This window comes from Schistocerca cancellata, chromosome 3 (genome assembly GCF_023864275.1).
Source record: "Schistocerca cancellata isolate TAMUIC-IGC-003103 chromosome 3, iqSchCanc2.1, whole genome shotgun sequence".
NCBI classification, from domain to species: domain Eukaryota; kingdom Metazoa; phylum Arthropoda; class Insecta; order Orthoptera; family Acrididae; genus Schistocerca; species Schistocerca cancellata.
This window is the reverse complement of record NC_064628.1, coordinates 706,271,826-706,290,955: the sequence shown is the minus strand read 5'-3', so window position 1 is coordinate 706,290,955 and position 19,130 is coordinate 706,271,826. Positions and strand designations below refer to the sequence as shown.

General features: G+C 45.6%; 62 non-coding genes across 62 annotated transcripts; 41 read left to right on the top strand and 21 right to left on the bottom strand.

Moving 5' to 3' along the window:
- Window positions 1–261: 261 nt before the first annotated feature.
- Window positions 262–333, bottom strand: Trnaa-cgc (transfer RNA alanine (anticodon CGC)). Its single transcript has one exon. It is a non-coding gene; the product is annotated as a tRNA-Ala (tRNA).
- A 118-nt stretch (window positions 334–451) lies between these two features.
- On the top strand, window positions 452–523 carry Trnaw-cca (transfer RNA tryptophan (anticodon CCA)). The gene has a single exon. It is a non-coding gene; the product is annotated as a tRNA-Trp (tRNA).
- A 318-nt stretch (window positions 524–841) lies between these two features.
- On the top strand, window positions 842–913 carry Trnac-gca (transfer RNA cysteine (anticodon GCA)). Its single transcript has one exon. It is a non-coding gene; the product is annotated as a tRNA-Cys (tRNA).
- Window positions 914–1,187: 274 nt separating this feature from the next.
- Trnaa-cgc (transfer RNA alanine (anticodon CGC)) lies at window positions 1,188–1,259 on the bottom strand. The gene has a single exon. It is a non-coding gene; the product is annotated as a tRNA-Ala (tRNA).
- Window positions 1,260–1,377: 118 nt separating this feature from the next.
- On the top strand, window positions 1,378–1,449 carry Trnaw-cca (transfer RNA tryptophan (anticodon CCA)). Its single transcript has one exon. It is a non-coding gene; the product is annotated as a tRNA-Trp (tRNA).
- Window positions 1,450–1,767: 318 nt separating this feature from the next.
- Window positions 1,768–1,839, top strand: Trnac-gca (transfer RNA cysteine (anticodon GCA)). The gene has a single exon. It is a non-coding gene; the product is annotated as a tRNA-Cys (tRNA).
- Window positions 1,840–2,113: 274 nt separating this feature from the next.
- Window positions 2,114–2,185, bottom strand: Trnaa-cgc (transfer RNA alanine (anticodon CGC)). Its single transcript has one exon. It is a non-coding gene; the product is annotated as a tRNA-Ala (tRNA).
- Window positions 2,186–2,303: 118 nt separating this feature from the next.
- Trnaw-cca (transfer RNA tryptophan (anticodon CCA)) lies at window positions 2,304–2,375 on the top strand. The gene has a single exon. It is a non-coding gene; the product is annotated as a tRNA-Trp (tRNA).
- A 318-nt stretch (window positions 2,376–2,693) lies between these two features.
- On the top strand, window positions 2,694–2,765 carry Trnac-gca (transfer RNA cysteine (anticodon GCA)). Its single transcript has one exon. It is a non-coding gene; the product is annotated as a tRNA-Cys (tRNA).
- A 274-nt stretch (window positions 2,766–3,039) lies between these two features.
- Trnaa-cgc (transfer RNA alanine (anticodon CGC)) lies at window positions 3,040–3,111 on the bottom strand. Its single transcript has one exon. It is a non-coding gene; the product is annotated as a tRNA-Ala (tRNA).
- Window positions 3,112–3,229: 118 nt separating this feature from the next.
- Trnaw-cca (transfer RNA tryptophan (anticodon CCA)) lies at window positions 3,230–3,301 on the top strand. Its single transcript has one exon. It is a non-coding gene; the product is annotated as a tRNA-Trp (tRNA).
- Window positions 3,302–3,619: 318 nt separating this feature from the next.
- On the top strand, window positions 3,620–3,691 carry Trnac-gca (transfer RNA cysteine (anticodon GCA)). Its single transcript has one exon. It is a non-coding gene; the product is annotated as a tRNA-Cys (tRNA).
- Window positions 3,692–3,965: 274 nt separating this feature from the next.
- On the bottom strand, window positions 3,966–4,037 carry Trnaa-cgc (transfer RNA alanine (anticodon CGC)). Its single transcript has one exon. It is a non-coding gene; the product is annotated as a tRNA-Ala (tRNA).
- Window positions 4,038–4,155: 118 nt separating this feature from the next.
- Trnaw-cca (transfer RNA tryptophan (anticodon CCA)) lies at window positions 4,156–4,227 on the top strand. Its single transcript has one exon. It is a non-coding gene; the product is annotated as a tRNA-Trp (tRNA).
- Window positions 4,228–4,545: 318 nt separating this feature from the next.
- On the top strand, window positions 4,546–4,617 carry Trnac-gca (transfer RNA cysteine (anticodon GCA)). The gene has a single exon. It is a non-coding gene; the product is annotated as a tRNA-Cys (tRNA).
- A 274-nt stretch (window positions 4,618–4,891) lies between these two features.
- On the bottom strand, window positions 4,892–4,963 carry Trnaa-cgc (transfer RNA alanine (anticodon CGC)). Its single transcript has one exon. It is a non-coding gene; the product is annotated as a tRNA-Ala (tRNA).
- Window positions 4,964–5,081: 118 nt separating this feature from the next.
- On the top strand, window positions 5,082–5,153 carry Trnaw-cca (transfer RNA tryptophan (anticodon CCA)). Its single transcript has one exon. It is a non-coding gene; the product is annotated as a tRNA-Trp (tRNA).
- A 318-nt stretch (window positions 5,154–5,471) lies between these two features.
- Trnac-gca (transfer RNA cysteine (anticodon GCA)) lies at window positions 5,472–5,543 on the top strand. Its single transcript has one exon. It is a non-coding gene; the product is annotated as a tRNA-Cys (tRNA).
- A 274-nt stretch (window positions 5,544–5,817) lies between these two features.
- Trnaa-cgc (transfer RNA alanine (anticodon CGC)) lies at window positions 5,818–5,889 on the bottom strand. Its single transcript has one exon. It is a non-coding gene; the product is annotated as a tRNA-Ala (tRNA).
- Window positions 5,890–6,007: 118 nt separating this feature from the next.
- Trnaw-cca (transfer RNA tryptophan (anticodon CCA)) lies at window positions 6,008–6,079 on the top strand. The gene has a single exon. It is a non-coding gene; the product is annotated as a tRNA-Trp (tRNA).
- A 318-nt stretch (window positions 6,080–6,397) lies between these two features.
- Window positions 6,398–6,469, top strand: Trnac-gca (transfer RNA cysteine (anticodon GCA)). Its single transcript has one exon. It is a non-coding gene; the product is annotated as a tRNA-Cys (tRNA).
- Window positions 6,470–6,743: 274 nt separating this feature from the next.
- Window positions 6,744–6,815, bottom strand: Trnaa-cgc (transfer RNA alanine (anticodon CGC)). The gene has a single exon. It is a non-coding gene; the product is annotated as a tRNA-Ala (tRNA).
- Window positions 6,816–6,933: 118 nt separating this feature from the next.
- On the top strand, window positions 6,934–7,005 carry Trnaw-cca (transfer RNA tryptophan (anticodon CCA)). The gene has a single exon. It is a non-coding gene; the product is annotated as a tRNA-Trp (tRNA).
- A 318-nt stretch (window positions 7,006–7,323) lies between these two features.
- Window positions 7,324–7,395, top strand: Trnac-gca (transfer RNA cysteine (anticodon GCA)). The gene has a single exon. It is a non-coding gene; the product is annotated as a tRNA-Cys (tRNA).
- A 274-nt stretch (window positions 7,396–7,669) lies between these two features.
- Trnaa-cgc (transfer RNA alanine (anticodon CGC)) lies at window positions 7,670–7,741 on the bottom strand. Its single transcript has one exon. It is a non-coding gene; the product is annotated as a tRNA-Ala (tRNA).
- Window positions 7,742–7,859: 118 nt separating this feature from the next.
- Trnaw-cca (transfer RNA tryptophan (anticodon CCA)) lies at window positions 7,860–7,931 on the top strand. The gene has a single exon. It is a non-coding gene; the product is annotated as a tRNA-Trp (tRNA).
- Window positions 7,932–8,249: 318 nt separating this feature from the next.
- On the top strand, window positions 8,250–8,321 carry Trnac-gca (transfer RNA cysteine (anticodon GCA)). The gene has a single exon. It is a non-coding gene; the product is annotated as a tRNA-Cys (tRNA).
- A 274-nt stretch (window positions 8,322–8,595) lies between these two features.
- Trnaa-cgc (transfer RNA alanine (anticodon CGC)) lies at window positions 8,596–8,667 on the bottom strand. Its single transcript has one exon. It is a non-coding gene; the product is annotated as a tRNA-Ala (tRNA).
- A 118-nt stretch (window positions 8,668–8,785) lies between these two features.
- On the top strand, window positions 8,786–8,857 carry Trnaw-cca (transfer RNA tryptophan (anticodon CCA)). Its single transcript has one exon. It is a non-coding gene; the product is annotated as a tRNA-Trp (tRNA).
- A 318-nt stretch (window positions 8,858–9,175) lies between these two features.
- On the top strand, window positions 9,176–9,247 carry Trnac-gca (transfer RNA cysteine (anticodon GCA)). The gene has a single exon. It is a non-coding gene; the product is annotated as a tRNA-Cys (tRNA).
- A 274-nt stretch (window positions 9,248–9,521) lies between these two features.
- On the bottom strand, window positions 9,522–9,593 carry Trnaa-cgc (transfer RNA alanine (anticodon CGC)). Its single transcript has one exon. It is a non-coding gene; the product is annotated as a tRNA-Ala (tRNA).
- A 118-nt stretch (window positions 9,594–9,711) lies between these two features.
- On the top strand, window positions 9,712–9,783 carry Trnaw-cca (transfer RNA tryptophan (anticodon CCA)). Its single transcript has one exon. It is a non-coding gene; the product is annotated as a tRNA-Trp (tRNA).
- Window positions 9,784–10,101: 318 nt separating this feature from the next.
- Trnac-gca (transfer RNA cysteine (anticodon GCA)) lies at window positions 10,102–10,173 on the top strand. Its single transcript has one exon. It is a non-coding gene; the product is annotated as a tRNA-Cys (tRNA).
- Window positions 10,174–10,447: 274 nt separating this feature from the next.
- On the bottom strand, window positions 10,448–10,519 carry Trnaa-cgc (transfer RNA alanine (anticodon CGC)). Its single transcript has one exon. It is a non-coding gene; the product is annotated as a tRNA-Ala (tRNA).
- A 118-nt stretch (window positions 10,520–10,637) lies between these two features.
- Window positions 10,638–10,709, top strand: Trnaw-cca (transfer RNA tryptophan (anticodon CCA)). Its single transcript has one exon. It is a non-coding gene; the product is annotated as a tRNA-Trp (tRNA).
- A 318-nt stretch (window positions 10,710–11,027) lies between these two features.
- On the top strand, window positions 11,028–11,099 carry Trnac-gca (transfer RNA cysteine (anticodon GCA)). Its single transcript has one exon. It is a non-coding gene; the product is annotated as a tRNA-Cys (tRNA).
- Window positions 11,100–11,373: 274 nt separating this feature from the next.
- Window positions 11,374–11,445, bottom strand: Trnaa-cgc (transfer RNA alanine (anticodon CGC)). Its single transcript has one exon. It is a non-coding gene; the product is annotated as a tRNA-Ala (tRNA).
- Window positions 11,446–11,563: 118 nt separating this feature from the next.
- Trnaw-cca (transfer RNA tryptophan (anticodon CCA)) lies at window positions 11,564–11,635 on the top strand. Its single transcript has one exon. It is a non-coding gene; the product is annotated as a tRNA-Trp (tRNA).
- Window positions 11,636–11,953: 318 nt separating this feature from the next.
- On the top strand, window positions 11,954–12,025 carry Trnac-gca (transfer RNA cysteine (anticodon GCA)). The gene has a single exon. It is a non-coding gene; the product is annotated as a tRNA-Cys (tRNA).
- Window positions 12,026–12,299: 274 nt separating this feature from the next.
- Window positions 12,300–12,371, bottom strand: Trnaa-cgc (transfer RNA alanine (anticodon CGC)). The gene has a single exon. It is a non-coding gene; the product is annotated as a tRNA-Ala (tRNA).
- A 118-nt stretch (window positions 12,372–12,489) lies between these two features.
- On the top strand, window positions 12,490–12,561 carry Trnaw-cca (transfer RNA tryptophan (anticodon CCA)). The gene has a single exon. It is a non-coding gene; the product is annotated as a tRNA-Trp (tRNA).
- A 318-nt stretch (window positions 12,562–12,879) lies between these two features.
- Window positions 12,880–12,951, top strand: Trnac-gca (transfer RNA cysteine (anticodon GCA)). Its single transcript has one exon. It is a non-coding gene; the product is annotated as a tRNA-Cys (tRNA).
- A 274-nt stretch (window positions 12,952–13,225) lies between these two features.
- Trnaa-cgc (transfer RNA alanine (anticodon CGC)) lies at window positions 13,226–13,297 on the bottom strand. Its single transcript has one exon. It is a non-coding gene; the product is annotated as a tRNA-Ala (tRNA).
- A 118-nt stretch (window positions 13,298–13,415) lies between these two features.
- Trnaw-cca (transfer RNA tryptophan (anticodon CCA)) lies at window positions 13,416–13,487 on the top strand. The gene has a single exon. It is a non-coding gene; the product is annotated as a tRNA-Trp (tRNA).
- Window positions 13,488–13,805: 318 nt separating this feature from the next.
- On the top strand, window positions 13,806–13,877 carry Trnac-gca (transfer RNA cysteine (anticodon GCA)). Its single transcript has one exon. It is a non-coding gene; the product is annotated as a tRNA-Cys (tRNA).
- A 274-nt stretch (window positions 13,878–14,151) lies between these two features.
- Trnaa-cgc (transfer RNA alanine (anticodon CGC)) lies at window positions 14,152–14,223 on the bottom strand. The gene has a single exon. It is a non-coding gene; the product is annotated as a tRNA-Ala (tRNA).
- A 118-nt stretch (window positions 14,224–14,341) lies between these two features.
- Window positions 14,342–14,413, top strand: Trnaw-cca (transfer RNA tryptophan (anticodon CCA)). Its single transcript has one exon. It is a non-coding gene; the product is annotated as a tRNA-Trp (tRNA).
- A 318-nt stretch (window positions 14,414–14,731) lies between these two features.
- Window positions 14,732–14,803, top strand: Trnac-gca (transfer RNA cysteine (anticodon GCA)). Its single transcript has one exon. It is a non-coding gene; the product is annotated as a tRNA-Cys (tRNA).
- A 274-nt stretch (window positions 14,804–15,077) lies between these two features.
- On the bottom strand, window positions 15,078–15,149 carry Trnaa-cgc (transfer RNA alanine (anticodon CGC)). The gene has a single exon. It is a non-coding gene; the product is annotated as a tRNA-Ala (tRNA).
- A 118-nt stretch (window positions 15,150–15,267) lies between these two features.
- On the top strand, window positions 15,268–15,339 carry Trnaw-cca (transfer RNA tryptophan (anticodon CCA)). The gene has a single exon. It is a non-coding gene; the product is annotated as a tRNA-Trp (tRNA).
- Window positions 15,340–15,657: 318 nt separating this feature from the next.
- Window positions 15,658–15,729, top strand: Trnac-gca (transfer RNA cysteine (anticodon GCA)). The gene has a single exon. It is a non-coding gene; the product is annotated as a tRNA-Cys (tRNA).
- A 274-nt stretch (window positions 15,730–16,003) lies between these two features.
- On the bottom strand, window positions 16,004–16,075 carry Trnaa-cgc (transfer RNA alanine (anticodon CGC)). The gene has a single exon. It is a non-coding gene; the product is annotated as a tRNA-Ala (tRNA).
- Window positions 16,076–16,193: 118 nt separating this feature from the next.
- On the top strand, window positions 16,194–16,265 carry Trnaw-cca (transfer RNA tryptophan (anticodon CCA)). The gene has a single exon. It is a non-coding gene; the product is annotated as a tRNA-Trp (tRNA).
- A 318-nt stretch (window positions 16,266–16,583) lies between these two features.
- Window positions 16,584–16,655, top strand: Trnac-gca (transfer RNA cysteine (anticodon GCA)). The gene has a single exon. It is a non-coding gene; the product is annotated as a tRNA-Cys (tRNA).
- A 274-nt stretch (window positions 16,656–16,929) lies between these two features.
- Trnaa-cgc (transfer RNA alanine (anticodon CGC)) lies at window positions 16,930–17,001 on the bottom strand. Its single transcript has one exon. It is a non-coding gene; the product is annotated as a tRNA-Ala (tRNA).
- Window positions 17,002–17,119: 118 nt separating this feature from the next.
- Trnaw-cca (transfer RNA tryptophan (anticodon CCA)) lies at window positions 17,120–17,191 on the top strand. The gene has a single exon. It is a non-coding gene; the product is annotated as a tRNA-Trp (tRNA).
- A 318-nt stretch (window positions 17,192–17,509) lies between these two features.
- On the top strand, window positions 17,510–17,581 carry Trnac-gca (transfer RNA cysteine (anticodon GCA)). Its single transcript has one exon. It is a non-coding gene; the product is annotated as a tRNA-Cys (tRNA).
- Window positions 17,582–17,855: 274 nt separating this feature from the next.
- Trnaa-cgc (transfer RNA alanine (anticodon CGC)) lies at window positions 17,856–17,927 on the bottom strand. The gene has a single exon. It is a non-coding gene; the product is annotated as a tRNA-Ala (tRNA).
- Window positions 17,928–18,045: 118 nt separating this feature from the next.
- Window positions 18,046–18,117, top strand: Trnaw-cca (transfer RNA tryptophan (anticodon CCA)). Its single transcript has one exon. It is a non-coding gene; the product is annotated as a tRNA-Trp (tRNA).
- A 318-nt stretch (window positions 18,118–18,435) lies between these two features.
- Trnac-gca (transfer RNA cysteine (anticodon GCA)) lies at window positions 18,436–18,507 on the top strand. Its single transcript has one exon. It is a non-coding gene; the product is annotated as a tRNA-Cys (tRNA).
- Window positions 18,508–18,781: 274 nt separating this feature from the next.
- On the bottom strand, window positions 18,782–18,853 carry Trnaa-cgc (transfer RNA alanine (anticodon CGC)). Its single transcript has one exon. It is a non-coding gene; the product is annotated as a tRNA-Ala (tRNA).
- Window positions 18,854–18,971: 118 nt separating this feature from the next.
- On the top strand, window positions 18,972–19,043 carry Trnaw-cca (transfer RNA tryptophan (anticodon CCA)). Its single transcript has one exon. It is a non-coding gene; the product is annotated as a tRNA-Trp (tRNA).
- Window positions 19,044–19,130: the final 87 nt, after the last annotated feature.

The window sequence follows — 19,130 nt, the reverse complement described above, 5'->3', positions numbered from 1 at the left end:
TCTCGAAAAAACAAAAGACGATTGTCGCGGTGAGTTGCAAATACATGTTTGAGATGCACTCCGCACGCCATACCGAAGGCTTTGGAGCAACATTTCAATGGGAGGATCGCAGCCAAGGGTCTTGCAGGTCATCGTCCTCCCGCCATGAGGTCGAACTGTACGAAATCCACTTGCTTGGGGGAAGAATCTTGTACACTGAATTTTATAGAATATGGTGATAGGCAAAAGTTTTCATGTACTGCTGCACGGAGAAACAAAAATTGGAGGAGCTGGGATTTGAACCCATGACTTTCTGCATGCGAAGCAGACACTCTACCACTGAGTTACACCCCCGCCAGAGCAAGTACATCTGGGACGAGTCTCTCCTGGATACTACTGTCATTATTTCTTAGGTTTGAACGGTACAGTAAGTTTTCGAGGAACCTATTCATGACAAGACCGAAGCAGCGTCGACTCCGTGGCGCAACGGTAGCGCGTCTGACTCCAGATCAGAAGGTTGCGTGTTCAAATCACGTCGGGGTCACAATGAAATTTTCGTTTACGAAAGCCATAGGCGAGTATGTCAGTTTAATCAGATACCAAACGATTACAGAGAACGGACGAACAGAACTTGCTTGAAAAAAGCTACTAGTGCAATTTTCGCATTCTGACATTAAGGTGAAGGCGCCGACTCGCACTTTCTCCAGGCGCGAGGTGTCTAGTATTTTTGATATTTATATCGTTTAACGCTAATATATAACTGAGAGATAATGATTACACGATATTTTGCTCGATTAGACGTCTTTAGCCAGGCAGAGTGTAATATTTTTCGTTAAGTTATGGGAATAGGAAGATCGTGAAAGGGGGTATAGCTCAGTCGTAGAGCATTCGACTGCAGATCGAGAGGTCCCCGGTTCAATCCCGGGTGCCCCCTTCATTTTTCAGTATCTCGAAAAAACAAAAGACGATTGTCGCGGTGAGTTGCAAATACATGTTTGAGATGCACTCCGCACGCCATACCGAAGGCTTTGGAGCAACATTTCAATGGGAGGATCGCAGCCAAGGGTCTTGCAGGTCATCGTCCTCCCGCCATGAGGTCGAACTGTACGAAATCCACTTGCTTGGGGGAAGAATCTTGTACACTGAATTTTATAGAATATGGTGATAGGCAAAAGTTTTCATGTACTGCTGCACGGAGAAACAAAAATTGGAGGAGCTGGGATTTGAACCCAGGACTTTCTGCATGCGAAGCAGACACTCTACCACTGAGTTACACCCCCGCCAGAGCAAGTACATCTGGGACGAGTCTCTCCTGGATACTACTGTCATTATTTCTTAGGTTTGAACGGTACAGTAAGTTTTCGAGGAACCTATTCATGACAAGACCGAAGCAGCGTCGACTCCGTGGCGCAACGGTAGCGCGTCTGACTCCAGATCAGAAGGTTGCGTGTTCAAATCACGTCGGGGTCACAATGAAATTTTCGTTTACGAAAGCCATAGGCGAGTATGTCAGTTTAATCAGATACCAAACGATTACAGAGAACGGACGAACAGAACTTGCTTGAAAAAAGCTACTAGTGCAATTTTCGCATTCTGACATTAAGGTGAAGGCGCCGACTCGCACTTTCTCCAGGCGCGAGGTGTCTAGTATTTTTGATATTTATATCGTTTAACGCTAATATATAACTGAGAGATAATGATTACACGATATTTTGCTCGATTAGACGTCTTTAGCCAGGCAGAGTGTAATATTTTTCGTTAAGTTATGGGAATAGGAAGATCGTGAAAGGGGGTATAGCTCAGTCGTAGAGCATTCGACTGCAGATCGAGAGGTCCCCGGTTCAATCCCGGGTGCCCCCTTCATTTTTCAGTATCTCGAAAAAACAAAAGACGATTGTCGCGGTGAGTTGCAAATACATGTTTGAGATGCACTCCGCACGCCATACCGAAGGCTTTGGAGCAACATTTCAATGGGAGGATCGCAGCCAAGGGTCTTGCAGGTCATCGTCCTCCCGCCATGAGGTCGAACTGTACGAAATCCACTTGCTTGGGGGAAGAATCTTGTACACTGAATTTTATAGAATATGGTGATAGGCAAAAGTTTTCATGTACTGCTGCACGGAGAAACAAAAATTGGAGGAGCTGGGATTTGAACCCAGGACTTTCTGCATGCGAAGCAGACACTCTACCACTGAGTTACACCCCCGCCAGAGCAAGTACATCTGGGACGAGTCTCTCCTGGATACTACTGTCATTATTTCTTAGGTTTGAACGGTACAGTAAGTTTTCGAGGAACCTATTCATGACAAGACCGAAGCAGCGTCGACTCCGTGGCGCAACGGTAGCGCGTCTGACTCCAGATCAGAAGGTTGCGTGTTCAAATCACGTCGGGGTCACAATGAAATTTTCGTTTACGAAAGCCATAGGCGAGTATGTCAGTTTAATCAGATACCAAACGATTACAGAGAACGGACGAACAGAACTTGCTTGAAAAAAGCTACTAGTGCAATTTTCGCATTCTGACATTAAGGTGAAGGCGCCGACTCGCACTTTCTCCAGGCGCGAGGTGTCTAGTATTTTTGATATTTATATCGTTTAACGCTAATATATAACTGAGAGATAATGATTACACGATATTTTGCTCGATTAGACGTCTTTAGCCAGGCAGAGTGTAATATTTTTCGTTAAGTTATGGGAATAGGAAGATCGTGAAAGGGGGTATAGCTCAGTCGTAGAGCATTCGACTGCAGATCGAGAGGTCCCCGGTTCAATCCCGGGTGCCCCCTTCATTTTTCAGTATCTCGAAAAAACAAAAGACGATTGTCGCGGTGAGTTGCAAATACATGTTTGAGATGCACTCCGCACGCCATACCGAAGGCTTTGGAGCAACATTTCAATGGGAGGATCGCAGCCAAGGGTCTTGCAGGTCATCGTCCTCCCGCCATGAGGTCGAACTGTACGAAATCCACTTGCTTGGGGGAAGAATCTTGTACACTGAATTTTATAGAATATGGTGATAGGCAAAAGTTTTCATGTACTGCTGCACGGAGAAACAAAAATTGGAGGAGCTGGGATTTGAACCCAGGACTTTCTGCATGCGAAGCAGACACTCTACCACTGAGTTACACCCCCGCCAGAGCAAGTACATCTGGGACGAGTCTCTCCTGGATACTACTGTCATTATTTCTTAGGTTTGAACGGTACAGTAAGTTTTCGAGGAACCTATTCATGACAAGACCGAAGCAGCGTCGACTCCGTGGCGCAACGGTAGCGCGTCTGACTCCAGATCAGAAGGTTGCGTGTTCAAATCACGTCGGGGTCACAATGAAATTTTCGTTTACGAAAGCCATAGGCGAGTATGTCAGTTTAATCAGATACCAAACGATTACAGAGAACGGACGAACAGAACTTGCTTGAAAAAAGCTACTAGTGCAATTTTCGCATTCTGACATTAAGGTGAAGGCGCCGACTCGCACTTTCTCCAGGCGCGAGGTGTCTAGTATTTTTGATATTTATATCGTTTAACGCTAATATATAACTGAGAGATAATGATTACACGATATTTTGCTCGATTAGACGTCTTTAGCCAGGCAGAGTGTAATATTTTTCGTTAAGTTATGGGAATAGGAAGATCGTGAAAGGGGGTATAGCTCAGTCGTAGAGCATTCGACTGCAGATCGAGAGGTCCCCGGTTCAATCCCGGGTGCCCCCTTCATTTTTCAGTATCTCGAAAAAACAAAAGACGATTGTCGCGGTGAGTTGCAAATACATGTTTGAGATGCACTCCGCACGCCATACCGAAGGCTTTGGAGCAACATTTCAATGGGAGGATCGCAGCCAAGGGTCTTGCAGGTCATCGTCCTCCCGCCATGAGGTCGAACTGTACGAAATCCACTTGCTTGGGGGAAGAATCTTGTACACTGAATTTTATAGAATATGGTGATAGGCAAAAGTTTTCATGTACTGCTGCACGGAGAAACAAAAATTGGAGGAGCTGGGATTTGAACCCAGGACTTTCTGCATGCGAAGCAGACACTCTACCACTGAGTTACACCCCCGCCAGAGCAAGTACATCTGGGACGAGTCTCTCCTGGATACTACTGTCATTATTTCTTAGGTTTGAACGGTACAGTAAGTTTTCGAGGAACCTATTCATGACAAGACCGAAGCAGCGTCGACTCCGTGGCGCAACGGTAGCGCGTCTGACTCCAGATCAGAAGGTTGCGTGTTCAAATCACGTCGGGGTCACAATGAAATTTTCGTTTACGAAAGCCATAGGCGAGTATGTCAGTTTAATCAGATACCAAACGATTACAGAGAACGGACGAACAGAACTTGCTTGAAAAAAGCTACTAGTGCAATTTTCGCATTCTGACATTAAGGTGAAGGCGCCGACTCGCACTTTCTCCAGGCGCGAGGTGTCTAGTATTTTTGATATTTATATCGTTTAACGCTAATATATAACTGAGAGATAATGATTACACGATATTTTGCTCGATTAGACGTCTTTAGCCAGGCAGAGTGTAATATTTTTCGTTAAGTTATGGGAATAGGAAGATCGTGAAAGGGGGTATAGCTCAGTCGTAGAGCATTCGACTGCAGATCGAGAGGTCCCCGGTTCAATCCCGGGTGCCCCCTTCATTTTTCAGTATCTCGAAAAAACAAAAGACGATTGTCGCGGTGAGTTGCAAATACATGTTTGAGATGCACTCCGCACGCCATACCGAAGGCTTTGGAGCAACATTTCAATGGGAGGATCGCAGCCAAGGGTCTTGCAGGTCATCGTCCTCCCGCCATGAGGTCGAACTGTACGAAATCCACTTGCTTGGGGGAAGAATCTTGTACACTGAATTTTATAGAATATGGTGATAGGCAAAAGTTTTCATGTACTGCTGCACGGAGAAACAAAAATTGGAGGAGCTGGGATTTGAACCCAGGACTTTCTGCATGCGAAGCAGACACTCTACCACTGAGTTACACCCCCGCCAGAGCAAGTACATCTGGGACGAGTCTCTCCTGGATACTACTGTCATTATTTCTTAGGTTTGAACGGTACAGTAAGTTTTCGAGGAACCTATTCATGACAAGACCGAAGCAGCGTCGACTCCGTGGCGCAACGGTAGCGCGTCTGACTCCAGATCAGAAGGTTGCGTGTTCAAATCACGTCGGGGTCACAATGAAATTTTCGTTTACGAAAGCCATAGGCGAGTATGTCAGTTTAATCAGATACCAAACGATTACAGAGAACGGACGAACAGAACTTGCTTGAAAAAAGCTACTAGTGCAATTTTCGCATTCTGACATTAAGGTGAAGGCGCCGACTCGCACTTTCTCCAGGCGCGAGGTGTCTAGTATTTTTGATATTTATATCGTTTAACGCTAATATATAACTGAGAGATAATGATTACACGATATTTTGCTCGATTAGACGTCTTTAGCCAGGCAGAGTGTAATATTTTTCGTTAAGTTATGGGAATAGGAAGATCGTGAAAGGGGGTATAGCTCAGTCGTAGAGCATTCGACTGCAGATCGAGAGGTCCCCGGTTCAATCCCGGGTGCCCCCTTCATTTTTCAGTATCTCGAAAAAACAAAAGACGATTGTCGCGGTGAGTTGCAAATACATGTTTGAGATGCACTCCGCACGCCATACCGAAGGCTTTGGAGCAACATTTCAATGGGAGGATCGCAGCCAAGGGTCTTGCAGGTCATCGTCCTCCCGCCATGAGGTCGAACTGTACGAAATCCACTTGCTTGGGGGAAGAATCTTGTACACTGAATTTTATAGAATATGGTGATAGGCAAAAGTTTTCATGTACTGCTGCACGGAGAAACAAAAATTGGAGGAGCTGGGATTTGAACCCAGGACTTTCTGCATGCGAAGCAGACACTCTACCACTGAGTTACACCCCCGCCAGAGCAAGTACATCTGGGACGAGTCTCTCCTGGATACTACTGTCATTATTTCTTAGGTTTGAACGGTACAGTAAGTTTTCGAGGAACCTATTCATGACAAGACCGAAGCAGCGTCGACTCCGTGGCGCAACGGTAGCGCGTCTGACTCCAGATCAGAAGGTTGCGTGTTCAAATCACGTCGGGGTCACAATGAAATTTTCGTTTACGAAAGCCATAGGCGAGTATGTCAGTTTAATCAGATACCAAACGATTACAGAGAACGGACGAACAGAACTTGCTTGAAAAAAGCTACTAGTGCAATTTTCGCATTCTGACATTAAGGTGAAGGCGCCGACTCGCACTTTCTCCAGGCGCGAGGTGTCTAGTATTTTTGATATTTATATCGTTTAACGCTAATATATAACTGAGAGATAATGATTACACGATATTTTGCTCGATTAGACGTCTTTAGCCAGGCAGAGTGTAATATTTTTCGTTAAGTTATGGGAATAGGAAGATCGTGAAAGGGGGTATAGCTCAGTCGTAGAGCATTCGACTGCAGATCGAGAGGTCCCCGGTTCAATCCCGGGTGCCCCCTTCATTTTTCAGTATCTCGAAAAAACAAAAGACGATTGTCGCGGTGAGTTGCAAATACATGTTTGAGATGCACTCCGCACGCCATACCGAAGGCTTTGGAGCAACATTTCAATGGGAGGATCGCAGCCAAGGGTCTTGCAGGTCATCGTCCTCCCGCCATGAGGTCGAACTGTACGAAATCCACTTGCTTGGGGGAAGAATCTTGTACACTGAATTTTATAGAATATGGTGATAGGCAAAAGTTTTCATGTACTGCTGCACGGAGAAACAAAAATTGGAGGAGCTGGGATTTGAACCCAGGACTTTCTGCATGCGAAGCAGACACTCTACCACTGAGTTACACCCCCGCCAGAGCAAGTACATCTGGGACGAGTCTCTCCTGGATACTACTGTCATTATTTCTTAGGTTTGAACGGTACAGTAAGTTTTCGAGGAACCTATTCATGACAAGACCGAAGCAGCGTCGACTCCGTGGCGCAACGGTAGCGCGTCTGACTCCAGATCAGAAGGTTGCGTGTTCAAATCACGTCGGGGTCACAATGAAATTTTCGTTTACGAAAGCCATAGGCGAGTATGTCAGTTTAATCAGATACCAAACGATTACAGAGAACGGACGAACAGAACTTGCTTGAAAAAAGCTACTAGTGCAATTTTCGCATTCTGACATTAAGGTGAAGGCGCCGACTCGCACTTTCTCCAGGCGCGAGGTGTCTAGTATTTTTGATATTTATATCGTTTAACGCTAATATATAACTGAGAGATAATGATTACACGATATTTTGCTCGATTAGACGTCTTTAGCCAGGCAGAGTGTAATATTTTTCGTTAAGTTATGGGAATAGGAAGATCGTGAAAGGGGGTATAGCTCAGTCGTAGAGCATTCGACTGCAGATCGAGAGGTCCCCGGTTCAATCCCGGGTGCCCCCTTCATTTTTCAGTATCTCGAAAAAACAAAAGACGATTGTCGCGGTGAGTTGCAAATACATGTTTGAGATGCACTCCGCACGCCATACCGAAGGCTTTGGAGCAACATTTCAATGGGAGGATCGCAGCCAAGGGTCTTGCAGGTCATCGTCCTCCCGCCATGAGGTCGAACTGTACGAAATCCACTTGCTTGGGGGAAGAATCTTGTACACTGAATTTTATAGAATATGGTGATAGGCAAAAGTTTTCATGTACTGCTGCACGGAGAAACAAAAATTGGAGGAGCTGGGATTTGAACCCAGGACTTTCTGCATGCGAAGCAGACACTCTACCACTGAGTTACACCCCCGCCAGAGCAAGTACATCTGGGACGAGTCTCTCCTGGATACTACTGTCATTATTTCTTAGGTTTGAACGGTACAGTAAGTTTTCGAGGAACCTATTCATGACAAGACCGAAGCAGCGTCGACTCCGTGGCGCAACGGTAGCGCGTCTGACTCCAGATCAGAAGGTTGCGTGTTCAAATCACGTCGGGGTCACAATGAAATTTTCGTTTACGAAAGCCATAGGCGAGTATGTCAGTTTAATCAGATACCAAACGATTACAGAGAACGGACGAACAGAACTTGCTTGAAAAAAGCTACTAGTGCAATTTTCGCATTCTGACATTAAGGTGAAGGCGCCGACTCGCACTTTCTCCAGGCGCGAGGTGTCTAGTATTTTTGATATTTATATCGTTTAACGCTAATATATAACTGAGAGATAATGATTACACGATATTTTGCTCGATTAGACGTCTTTAGCCAGGCAGAGTGTAATATTTTTCGTTAAGTTATGGGAATAGGAAGATCGTGAAAGGGGGTATAGCTCAGTCGTAGAGCATTCGACTGCAGATCGAGAGGTCCCCGGTTCAATCCCGGGTGCCCCCTTCATTTTTCAGTATCTCGAAAAAACAAAAGACGATTGTCGCGGTGAGTTGCAAATACATGTTTGAGATGCACTCCGCACGCCATACCGAAGGCTTTGGAGCAACATTTCAATGGGAGGATCGCAGCCAAGGGTCTTGCAGGTCATCGTCCTCCCGCCATGAGGTCGAACTGTACGAAATCCACTTGCTTGGGGGAAGAATCTTGTACACTGAATTTTATAGAATATGGTGATAGGCAAAAGTTTTCATGTACTGCTGCACGGAGAAACAAAAATTGGAGGAGCTGGGATTTGAACCCAGGACTTTCTGCATGCGAAGCAGACACTCTACCACTGAGTTACACCCCCGCCAGAGCAAGTACATCTGGGACGAGTCTCTCCTGGATACTACTGTCATTATTTCTTAGGTTTGAACGGTACAGTAAGTTTTCGAGGAACCTATTCATGACAAGACCGAAGCAGCGTCGACTCCGTGGCGCAACGGTAGCGCGTCTGACTCCAGATCAGAAGGTTGCGTGTTCAAATCACGTCGGGGTCACAATGAAATTTTCGTTTACGAAAGCCATAGGCGAGTATGTCAGTTTAATCAGATACCAAACGATTACAGAGAACGGACGAACAGAACTTGCTTGAAAAAAGCTACTAGTGCAATTTTCGCATTCTGACATTAAGGTGAAGGCGCCGACTCGCACTTTCTCCAGGCGCGAGGTGTCTAGTATTTTTGATATTTATATCGTTTAACGCTAATATATAACTGAGAGATAATGATTACACGATATTTTGCTCGATTAGACGTCTTTAGCCAGGCAGAGTGTAATATTTTTCGTTAAGTTATGGGAATAGGAAGATCGTGAAAGGGGGTATAGCTCAGTCGTAGAGCATTCGACTGCAGATCGAGAGGTCCCCGGTTCAATCCCGGGTGCCCCCTTCATTTTTCAGTATCTCGAAAAAACAAAAGACGATTGTCGCGGTGAGTTGCAAATACATGTTTGAGATGCACTCCGCACGCCATACCGAAGGCTTTGGAGCAACATTTCAATGGGAGGATCGCAGCCAAGGGTCTTGCAGGTCATCGTCCTCCCGCCATGAGGTCGAACTGTACGAAATCCACTTGCTTGGGGGAAGAATCTTGTACACTGAATTTTATAGAATATGGTGATAGGCAAAAGTTTTCATGTACTGCTGCACGGAGAAACAAAAATTGGAGGAGCTGGGATTTGAACCCAGGACTTTCTGCATGCGAAGCAGACACTCTACCACTGAGTTACACCCCCGCCAGAGCAAGTACATCTGGGACGAGTCTCTCCTGGATACTACTGTCATTATTTCTTAGGTTTGAACGGTACAGTAAGTTTTCGAGGAACCTATTCATGACAAGACCGAAGCAGCGTCGACTCCGTGGCGCAACGGTAGCGCGTCTGACTCCAGATCAGAAGGTTGCGTGTTCAAATCACGTCGGGGTCACAATGAAATTTTCGTTTACGAAAGCCATAGGCGAGTATGTCAGTTTAATCAGATACCAAACGATTACAGAGAACGGACGAACAGAACTTGCTTGAAAAAAGCTACTAGTGCAATTTTCGCATTCTGACATTAAGGTGAAGGCGCCGACTCGCACTTTCTCCAGGCGCGAGGTGTCTAGTATTTTTGATATTTATATCGTTTAACGCTAATATATAACTGAGAGATAATGATTACACGATATTTTGCTCGATTAGACGTCTTTAGCCAGGCAGAGTGTAATATTTTTCGTTAAGTTATGGGAATAGGAAGATCGTGAAAGGGGGTATAGCTCAGTCGTAGAGCATTCGACTGCAGATCGAGAGGTCCCCGGTTCAATCCCGGGTGCCCCCTTCATTTTTCAGTATCTCGAAAAAACAAAAGACGATTGTCGCGGTGAGTTGCAAATACATGTTTGAGATGCACTCCGCACGCCATACCGAAGGCTTTGGAGCAACATTTCAATGGGAGGATCGCAGCCAAGGGTCTTGCAGGTCATCGTCCTCCCGCCATGAGGTCGAACTGTACGAAATCCACTTGCTTGGGGGAAGAATCTTGTACACTGAATTTTATAGAATATGGTGATAGGCAAAAGTTTTCATGTACTGCTGCACGGAGAAACAAAAATTGGAGGAGCTGGGATTTGAACCCAGGACTTTCTGCATGCGAAGCAGACACTCTACCACTGAGTTACACCCCCGCCAGAGCAAGTACATCTGGGACGAGTCTCTCCTGGATACTACTGTCATTATTTCTTAGGTTTGAACGGTACAGTAAGTTTTCGAGGAACCTATTCATGACAAGACCGAAGCAGCGTCGACTCCGTGGCGCAACGGTAGCGCGTCTGACTCCAGATCAGAAGGTTGCGTGTTCAAATCACGTCGGGGTCACAATGAAATTTTCGTTTACGAAAGCCATAGGCGAGTATGTCAGTTTAATCAGATACCAAACGATTACAGAGAACGGACGAACAGAACTTGCTTGAAAAAAGCTACTAGTGCAATTTTCGCATTCTGACATTAAGGTGAAGGCGCCGACTCGCACTTTCTCCAGGCGCGAGGTGTCTAGTATTTTTGATATTTATATCGTTTAACGCTAATATATAACTGAGAGATAATGATTACACGATATTTTGCTCGATTAGACGTCTTTAGCCAGGCAGAGTGTAATATTTTTCGTTAAGTTATGGGAATAGGAAGATCGTGAAAGGGGGTATAGCTCAGTCGTAGAGCATTCGACTGCAGATCGAGAGGTCCCCGGTTCAATCCCGGGTGCCCCCTTCATTTTTCAGTATCTCGAAAAAACAAAAGACGATTGTCGCGGTGAGTTGCAAATACATGTTTGAGATGCACTCCGCACGCCATACCGAAGGCTTTGGAGCAACATTTCAATGGGAGGATCGCAGCCAAGGGTCTTGCAGGTCATCGTCCTCCCGCCATGAGGTCGAACTGTACGAAATCCACTTGCTTGGGGGAAGAATCTTGTACACTGAATTTTATAGAATATGGTGATAGGCAAAAGTTTTCATGTACTGCTGCACGGAGAAACAAAAATTGGAGGAGCTGGGATTTGAACCCAGGACTTTCTGCATGCGAAGCAGACACTCTACCACTGAGTTACACCCCCGCCAGAGCAAGTACATCTGGGACGAGTCTCTCCTGGATACTACTGTCATTATTTCTTAGGTTTGAACGGTACAGTAAGTTTTCGAGGAACCTATTCATGACAAGACCGAAGCAGCGTCGACTCCGTGGCGCAACGGTAGCGCGTCTGACTCCAGATCAGAAGGTTGCGTGTTCAAATCACGTCGGGGTCACAATGAAATTTTCGTTTACGAAAGCCATAGGCGAGTATGTCAGTTTAATCAGATACCAAACGATTACAGAGAACGGACGAACAGAACTTGCTTGAAAAAAGCTACTAGTGCAATTTTCGCATTCTGACATTAAGGTGAAGGCGCCGACTCGCACTTTCTCCAGGCGCGAGGTGTCTAGTATTTTTGATATTTATATCGTTTAACGCTAATATATAACTGAGAGATAATGATTACACGATATTTTGCTCGATTAGACGTCTTTAGCCAGGCAGAGTGTAATATTTTTCGTTAAGTTATGGGAATAGGAAGATCGTGAAAGGGGGTATAGCTCAGTCGTAGAGCATTCGACTGCAGATCGAGAGGTCCCCGGTTCAATCCCGGGTGCCCCCTTCATTTTTCAGTATCTCGAAAAAACAAAAGACGATTGTCGCGGTGAGTTGCAAATACATGTTTGAGATGCACTCCGCACGCCATACCGAAGGCTTTGGAGCAACATTTCAATGGGAGGATCGCAGCCAAGGGTCTTGCAGGTCATCGTCCTCCCGCCATGAGGTCGAACTGTACGAAATCCACTTGCTTGGGGGAAGAATCTTGTACACTGAATTTTATAGAATATGGTGATAGGCAAAAGTTTTCATGTACTGCTGCACGGAGAAACAAAAATTGGAGGAGCTGGGATTTGAACCCAGGACTTTCTGCATGCGAAGCAGACACTCTACCACTGAGTTACACCCCCGCCAGAGCAAGTACATCTGGGACGAGTCTCTCCTGGATACTACTGTCATTATTTCTTAGGTTTGAACGGTACAGTAAGTTTTCGAGGAACCTATTCATGACAAGACCGAAGCAGCGTCGACTCCGTGGCGCAACGGTAGCGCGTCTGACTCCAGATCAGAAGGTTGCGTGTTCAAATCACGTCGGGGTCACAATGAAATTTTCGTTTACGAAAGCCATAGGCGAGTATGTCAGTTTAATCAGATACCAAACGATTACAGAGAACGGACGAACAGAACTTGCTTGAAAAAAGCTACTAGTGCAATTTTCGCATTCTGACATTAAGGTGAAGGCGCCGACTCGCACTTTCTCCAGGCGCGAGGTGTCTAGTATTTTTGATATTTATATCGTTTAACGCTAATATATAACTGAGAGATAATGATTACACGATATTTTGCTCGATTAGACGTCTTTAGCCAGGCAGAGTGTAATATTTTTCGTTAAGTTATGGGAATAGGAAGATCGTGAAAGGGGGTATAGCTCAGTCGTAGAGCATTCGACTGCAGATCGAGAGGTCCCCGGTTCAATCCCGGGTGCCCCCTTCATTTTTCAGTATCTCGAAAAAACAAAAGACGATTGTCGCGGTGAGTTGCAAATACATGTTTGAGATGCACTCCGCACGCCATACCGAAGGCTTTGGAGCAACATTTCAATGGGAGGATCGCAGCCAAGGGTCTTGCAGGTCATCGTCCTCCCGCCATGAGGTCGAACTGTACGAAATCCACTTGCTTGGGGGAAGAATCTTGTACACTGAATTTTATAGAATATGGTGATAGGCAAAAGTTTTCATGTACTGCTGCACGGAGAAACAAAAATTGGAGGAGCTGGGATTTGAACCCAGGACTTTCTGCATGCGAAGCAGACACTCTACCACTGAGTTACACCCCCGCCAGAGCAAGTACATCTGGGACGAGTCTCTCCTGGATACTACTGTCATTATTTCTTAGGTTTGAACGGTACAGTAAGTTTTCGAGGAACCTATTCATGACAAGACCGAAGCAGCGTCGACTCCGTGGCGCAACGGTAGCGCGTCTGACTCCAGATCAGAAGGTTGCGTGTTCAAATCACGTCGGGGTCACAATGAAATTTTCGTTTACGAAAGCCATAGGCGAGTATGTCAGTTTAATCAGATACCAAACGATTACAGAGAACGGACGAACAGAACTTGCTTGAAAAAAGCTACTAGTGCAATTTTCGCATTCTGACATTAAGGTGAAGGCGCCGACTCGCACTTTCTCCAGGCGCGAGGTGTCTAGTATTTTTGATATTTATATCGTTTAACGCTAATATATAACTGAGAGATAATGATTACACGATATTTTGCTCGATTAGACGTCTTTAGCCAGGCAGAGTGTAATATTTTTCGTTAAGTTATGGGAATAGGAAGATCGTGAAAGGGGGTATAGCTCAGTCGTAGAGCATTCGACTGCAGATCGAGAGGTCCCCGGTTCAATCCCGGGTGCCCCCTTCATTTTTCAGTATCTCGAAAAAACAAAAGACGATTGTCGCGGTGAGTTGCAAATACATGTTTGAGATGCACTCCGCACGCCATACCGAAGGCTTTGGAGCAACATTTCAATGGGAGGATCGCAGCCAAGGGTCTTGCAGGTCATCGTCCTCCCGCCATGAGGTCGAACTGTACGAAATCCACTTGCTTGGGGGAAGAATCTTGTACACTGAATTTTATAGAATATGGTGATAGGCAAAAGTTTTCATGTACTGCTGCACGGAGAAACAAAAATTGGAGGAGCTGGGATTTGAACCCAGGACTTTCTGCATGCGAAGCAGACACTCTACCACTGAGTTACACCCCCGCCAGAGCAAGTACATCTGGGACGAGTCTCTCCTGGATACTACTGTCATTATTTCTTAGGTTTGAACGGTACAGTAAGTTTTCGAGGAACCTATTCATAACAAGACCGAAGCAGCGTCGACTCCGTGGCGCAACGGTAGCGCGTCTGACTCCAGATCAGAAGGTTGCGTGTTCAAATCACGTCGGGGTCACAATGAAATTTTCGTTTACGAAAGCCATAGGCGAGTATGTCAGTTTAATCAGATACCAAACGATTACAGAGAACGGACGAACAGAACTTGCTTGAAAAAAGCTACTAGTGCAATTTTCGCATTCTGACATTAAGGTGAAGGCGCCGACTCGCACTTTCTCCAGGCGCGAGGTGTCTAGTATTTTTGATATTTATATCGTTTAACGCTAATATATAACTGAGAGATAATGATTACACGATATTTTGCTCGATTAGACGTCTTTAGCCAGGCAGAGTGTAATATTTTTCGTTAAGTTATGGGAATAGGAAGATCGTGAAAGGGGGTATAGCTCAGTCGTAGAGCATTCGACTGCAGATCGAGAGGTCCCCGGTTCAATCCCGGGTGCCCCCTTCATTTTTCAGTATCTCGAAAAAACAAAAGACGATTGTCGCGGTGAGTTGCAAATACATGTTTGAGATGCACTCCGCACGCCATACCGAAGGCTTTGGAGCAACATTTCAATGGGAGGATCGCAGCCAAGGGTCTTGCAGGTCATCGTCCTCCCGCCATGAGGTCGAACTGTACGAAATCCACTTGCTTGGGGGAAGAATCTTGTACACTGAATTTTATAGAATATGGTGATAGGCAAAAGTTTTCATGTACTGCTGCACGGAGAAACAAAAATTGGAGGAGCTGGGATTTGAACCCAGGACTTTCTGCATGCGAAGCAGACACTCTACCACTGAGTTACACCCCCGCCAGAGCAAGTACATCTGGGACGAGTCTCTCCTGGATACTACTGTCATTATTTCTTAGGTTTGAACGGTACAGTAAGTTTTCGAGGAACCTATTCATGACAAGACCGAAGCAGCGTCGACTCCGTGGCGCAACGGTAGCGCGTCTGACTCCAGATCAGAAGGTTGCGTGTTCAAATCACGTCGGGGTCACAATGAAATTTTCGTTTACGAAAGCCATAGGCGAGTATGTCAGTTTAATCAGATACCAAACGATTACAGAGAACGGACGAACAGAACTTGCTTGAAAAAAGCTACTAGTGCAATTTTCGCATTCTGACATTAAGGTGAAGGCGCCGACTCGCACTTTCTCCAGGCGCGAGGTGTCTAGTATTTTTGATATTTATATCGTTTAACGCTAATATATAACTGAGAGATAATGATTACACGATATTTTGCTCGATTAGACGTCTTTAGCCAGGCAGAGTGTAATATTTTTCGTTAAGTTATGGGAATAGGAAGATCGTGAAAGGGGGTATAGCTCAGTCGTAGAGCATTCGACTGCAGATCGAGAGGTCCCCGGTTCAATCCCGGGTGCCCCCTTCATTTTTCAGTATCTCGAAAAAACAAAAGACGATTGTCGCGGTGAGTTGCAAATACATGTTTGAGATGCACTCCGCACGCCATACCGAAGGCTTTGGAGCAACATTTCAATGGGAGGATCGCAGCCAAGGGTCTTGCAGGTCATCGTCCTCCCGCCATGAGGTCGAACTGTACGAAATCCACTTGCTTGGGGGAAGAATCTTGTACACTGAATTTTATAGAATATGGTGATAGGCAAAAGTTTTCATGTACTGCTGCACGGAGAAACAAAAATTGGAGGAGCTGGGATTTGAACCCAGGACTTTCTGCATGCGAAGCAGACACTCTACCACTGAGTTACACCCCCGCCAGAGCAAGTACATCTGGGACGAGTCTCTCCTGGATACTACTGTCATTATTTCTTAGGTTTGAACGGTACAGTAAGTTTTCGAGGAACCTATTCATGACAAGACCGAAGCAGCGTCGACTCCGTGGCGCAACGGTAGCGCGTCTGACTCCAGATCAGAAGGTTGCGTGTTCAAATCACGTCGGGGTCACAATGAAATTTTCGTTTACGAAAGCCATAGGCGAGTATGTCAGTTTAATCAGATACCAAACGATTACAGAGAACGGACGAACAGAACTTGCTTGAAAAAAGCTACTAGTGCAATTTTCGCATTCTGACATTAAGGTGAAGGCGCCGACTCGCACTTTCTCCAGGCGCGAGGTGTCTAGTATTTTTGATATTTATATCGTTTAACGCTAATATATAACTGAGAGATAATGATTACACGATATTTTGCTCGATTAGACGTCTTTAGCCAGGCAGAGTGTAATATTTTTCGTTAAGTTATGGGAATAGGAAGATCGTGAAAGGGGGTATAGCTCAGTCGTAGAGCATTCGACTGCAGATCGAGAGGTCCCCGGTTCAATCCCGGGTGCCCCCTTCATTTTTCAGTATCTCGAAAAAACAAAAGACGATTGTCGCGGTGAGTTGCAAATACATGTTTGAGATGCACTCCGCACGCCATACCGAAGGCTTTGGAGCAACATTTCAATGGGAGGATCGCAGCCAAGGGTCTTGCAGGTCATCGTCCTCCCGCCATGAGGTCGAACTGTACGAAATCCACTTGCTTGGGGGAAGAATCTTGTACACTGAATTTTATAGAATATGGTGATAGGCAAAAGTTTTCATGTACTGCTGCACGGAGAAACAAAAATTGGAGGAGCTGGGATTTGAACCCAGGACTTTCTGCATGCGAAGCAGACACTCTACCACTGAGTTACACCCCCGCCAGAGCAAGTACATCTGGGACGAGTCTCTCCTGGATACTACTGTCATTATTTCTTAGGTTTGAACGGTACAGTAAGTTTTCGAGGAACCTATTCATGACAAGACCGAAGCAGCGTCGACTCCGTGGCGCAACGGTAGCGCGTCTGACTCCAGATCAGAAGGTTGCGTGTTCAAATCACGTCGGGGTCACAATGAAATTTTCGTTTACGAAAGCCATAGGCGAGTATGTCAGTTTAATCAGATACCAAACGATTACAGAGAACGGACGAACAGAACTTGCTTGAAAAAAGCTACTAGTGCAATTTTCGCATTCTGACATTAAGGTGAAGGCGCCGACTCGCACTTTCTCCAGGCGCGAGGTGTCTAGTATTTTTGATATTTATATCGTTTAACGCTAATATATAACTGAGAGATAATGATTACACGATATTTTGCTCGATTAGACGTCTTTAGCCAGGCAGAGTGTAATATTTTTCGTTAAGTTATGGGAATAGGAAGATCGTGAAAGGGGGTATAGCTCAGTCGTAGAGCATTCGACTGCAGATCGAGAGGTCCCCGGTTCAATCCCGGGTGCCCCCTTCATTTTTCAGTATCTCGAAAAAACAAAAGACGATTGTCGCGGTGAGTTGCAAATACATGTTTGAGATGCACTCCGCACGCCATACCGAAGGCTTTGGAGCAACATTTCAATGGGAGGATCGCAGCCAAGGGTCTTGCAGGTCATCGTCCTCCCGCCATGAGGTCGAACTGTACGAAATCCACTTGCTTGGGGGAAGAATCTTGTACACTGAATTTTATAGAATATGGTGATAGGCAAAAGTTTTCATGTACTGCTGCACGGAGAAACAAAAATTGGAGGAGCTGGGATTTGAACCCAGGACTTTCTGCATGCGAAGCAGACACTCTACCACTGAGTTACACCCCCGCCAGAGCAAGTACATCTGGGACGAGTCTCTCCTGGATACTACTGTCATTATTTCTTAGGTTTGAACGGTACAGTAAGTTTTCGAGGAACCTATTCATGACAAGACCGAAGCAGCGTCGACTCCGTGGCGCAACGGTAGCGCGTCTGACTCCAGATCAGAAGGTTGCGTGTTCAAATCACGTCGGGGTCACAATGAAATTTTCGTTTACGAAAGCCATAGGCGAGTATGTCAGTTTAATCAGATACCAAACGATTACAGAGAACGGACGAACAGAACTTGCTTGAAAAAAGCTACTAGTGCAATTTTCGCATTCTGACATTAAGGTGAAGGCGCCGACTCGCACTTTCTCCAGGCGCGAGGTGTCTAGTATTTTTGATATTTATATCGTTTAACGCTAATATATAACTGAGAGATAATGATTACACGATATTTTGCTCGATTAGACGTCTTTAGCCAGGCAGAGTGTAATATTTTTCGTTAAGTTATGGGAATAGGAAGATCGTGAAAGGGGGTATAGCTCAGTCGTAGAGCATTCGACTGCAGATCGAGAGGTCCCCGGTTCAATCCCGGGTGCCCCCTTCATTTTTCAGTATCTCGAAAAAACAAAAGACGATTGTCGCGGTGAGTTGCAAATACATGTTTGAGATGCACTCCGCACGCCATACCGAAGGCTTTGGAGCAACATTTCAATGGGAGGATCGCAGCCAAGGGTCTTGCAGGTCATCGTCCTCCCGCCATGAGGTCGAACTGTACGAAATCCACTTGCTTGGGGGAAGAATCTTGTACACTGAATTTTATAGAATATGGTGATAGGCAAAAGTTTTCATGTACTGCTGCACGGAGAAACAAAAATTGGAGGAGCTGGGATTTGAACCCAGGACTTTCTGCATGCGAAGCAGACACTCTACCACTGAGTTACACCCCCGCCAGAGCAAGTACATCTGGGACGAGTCTCTCCTGGATACTACTGTCATTATTTCTTAGGTTTGAACGGTACAGTAAGTTTTCGAGGAACCTATTCATGACAAGACCGAAGCAGCGTCGACTCCGTGGCGCAACGGTAGCGCGTCTGACTCCAGATCAGAAGGTTGCGTGTTCAAATCACGTCGGGGTCACAATGAAATTTTCGTTTACGAAAGCCATAGGCGAGTATGTCAGTTTAATCAGATACCAAACGATTACAGAGAACGGACGAACAGAAC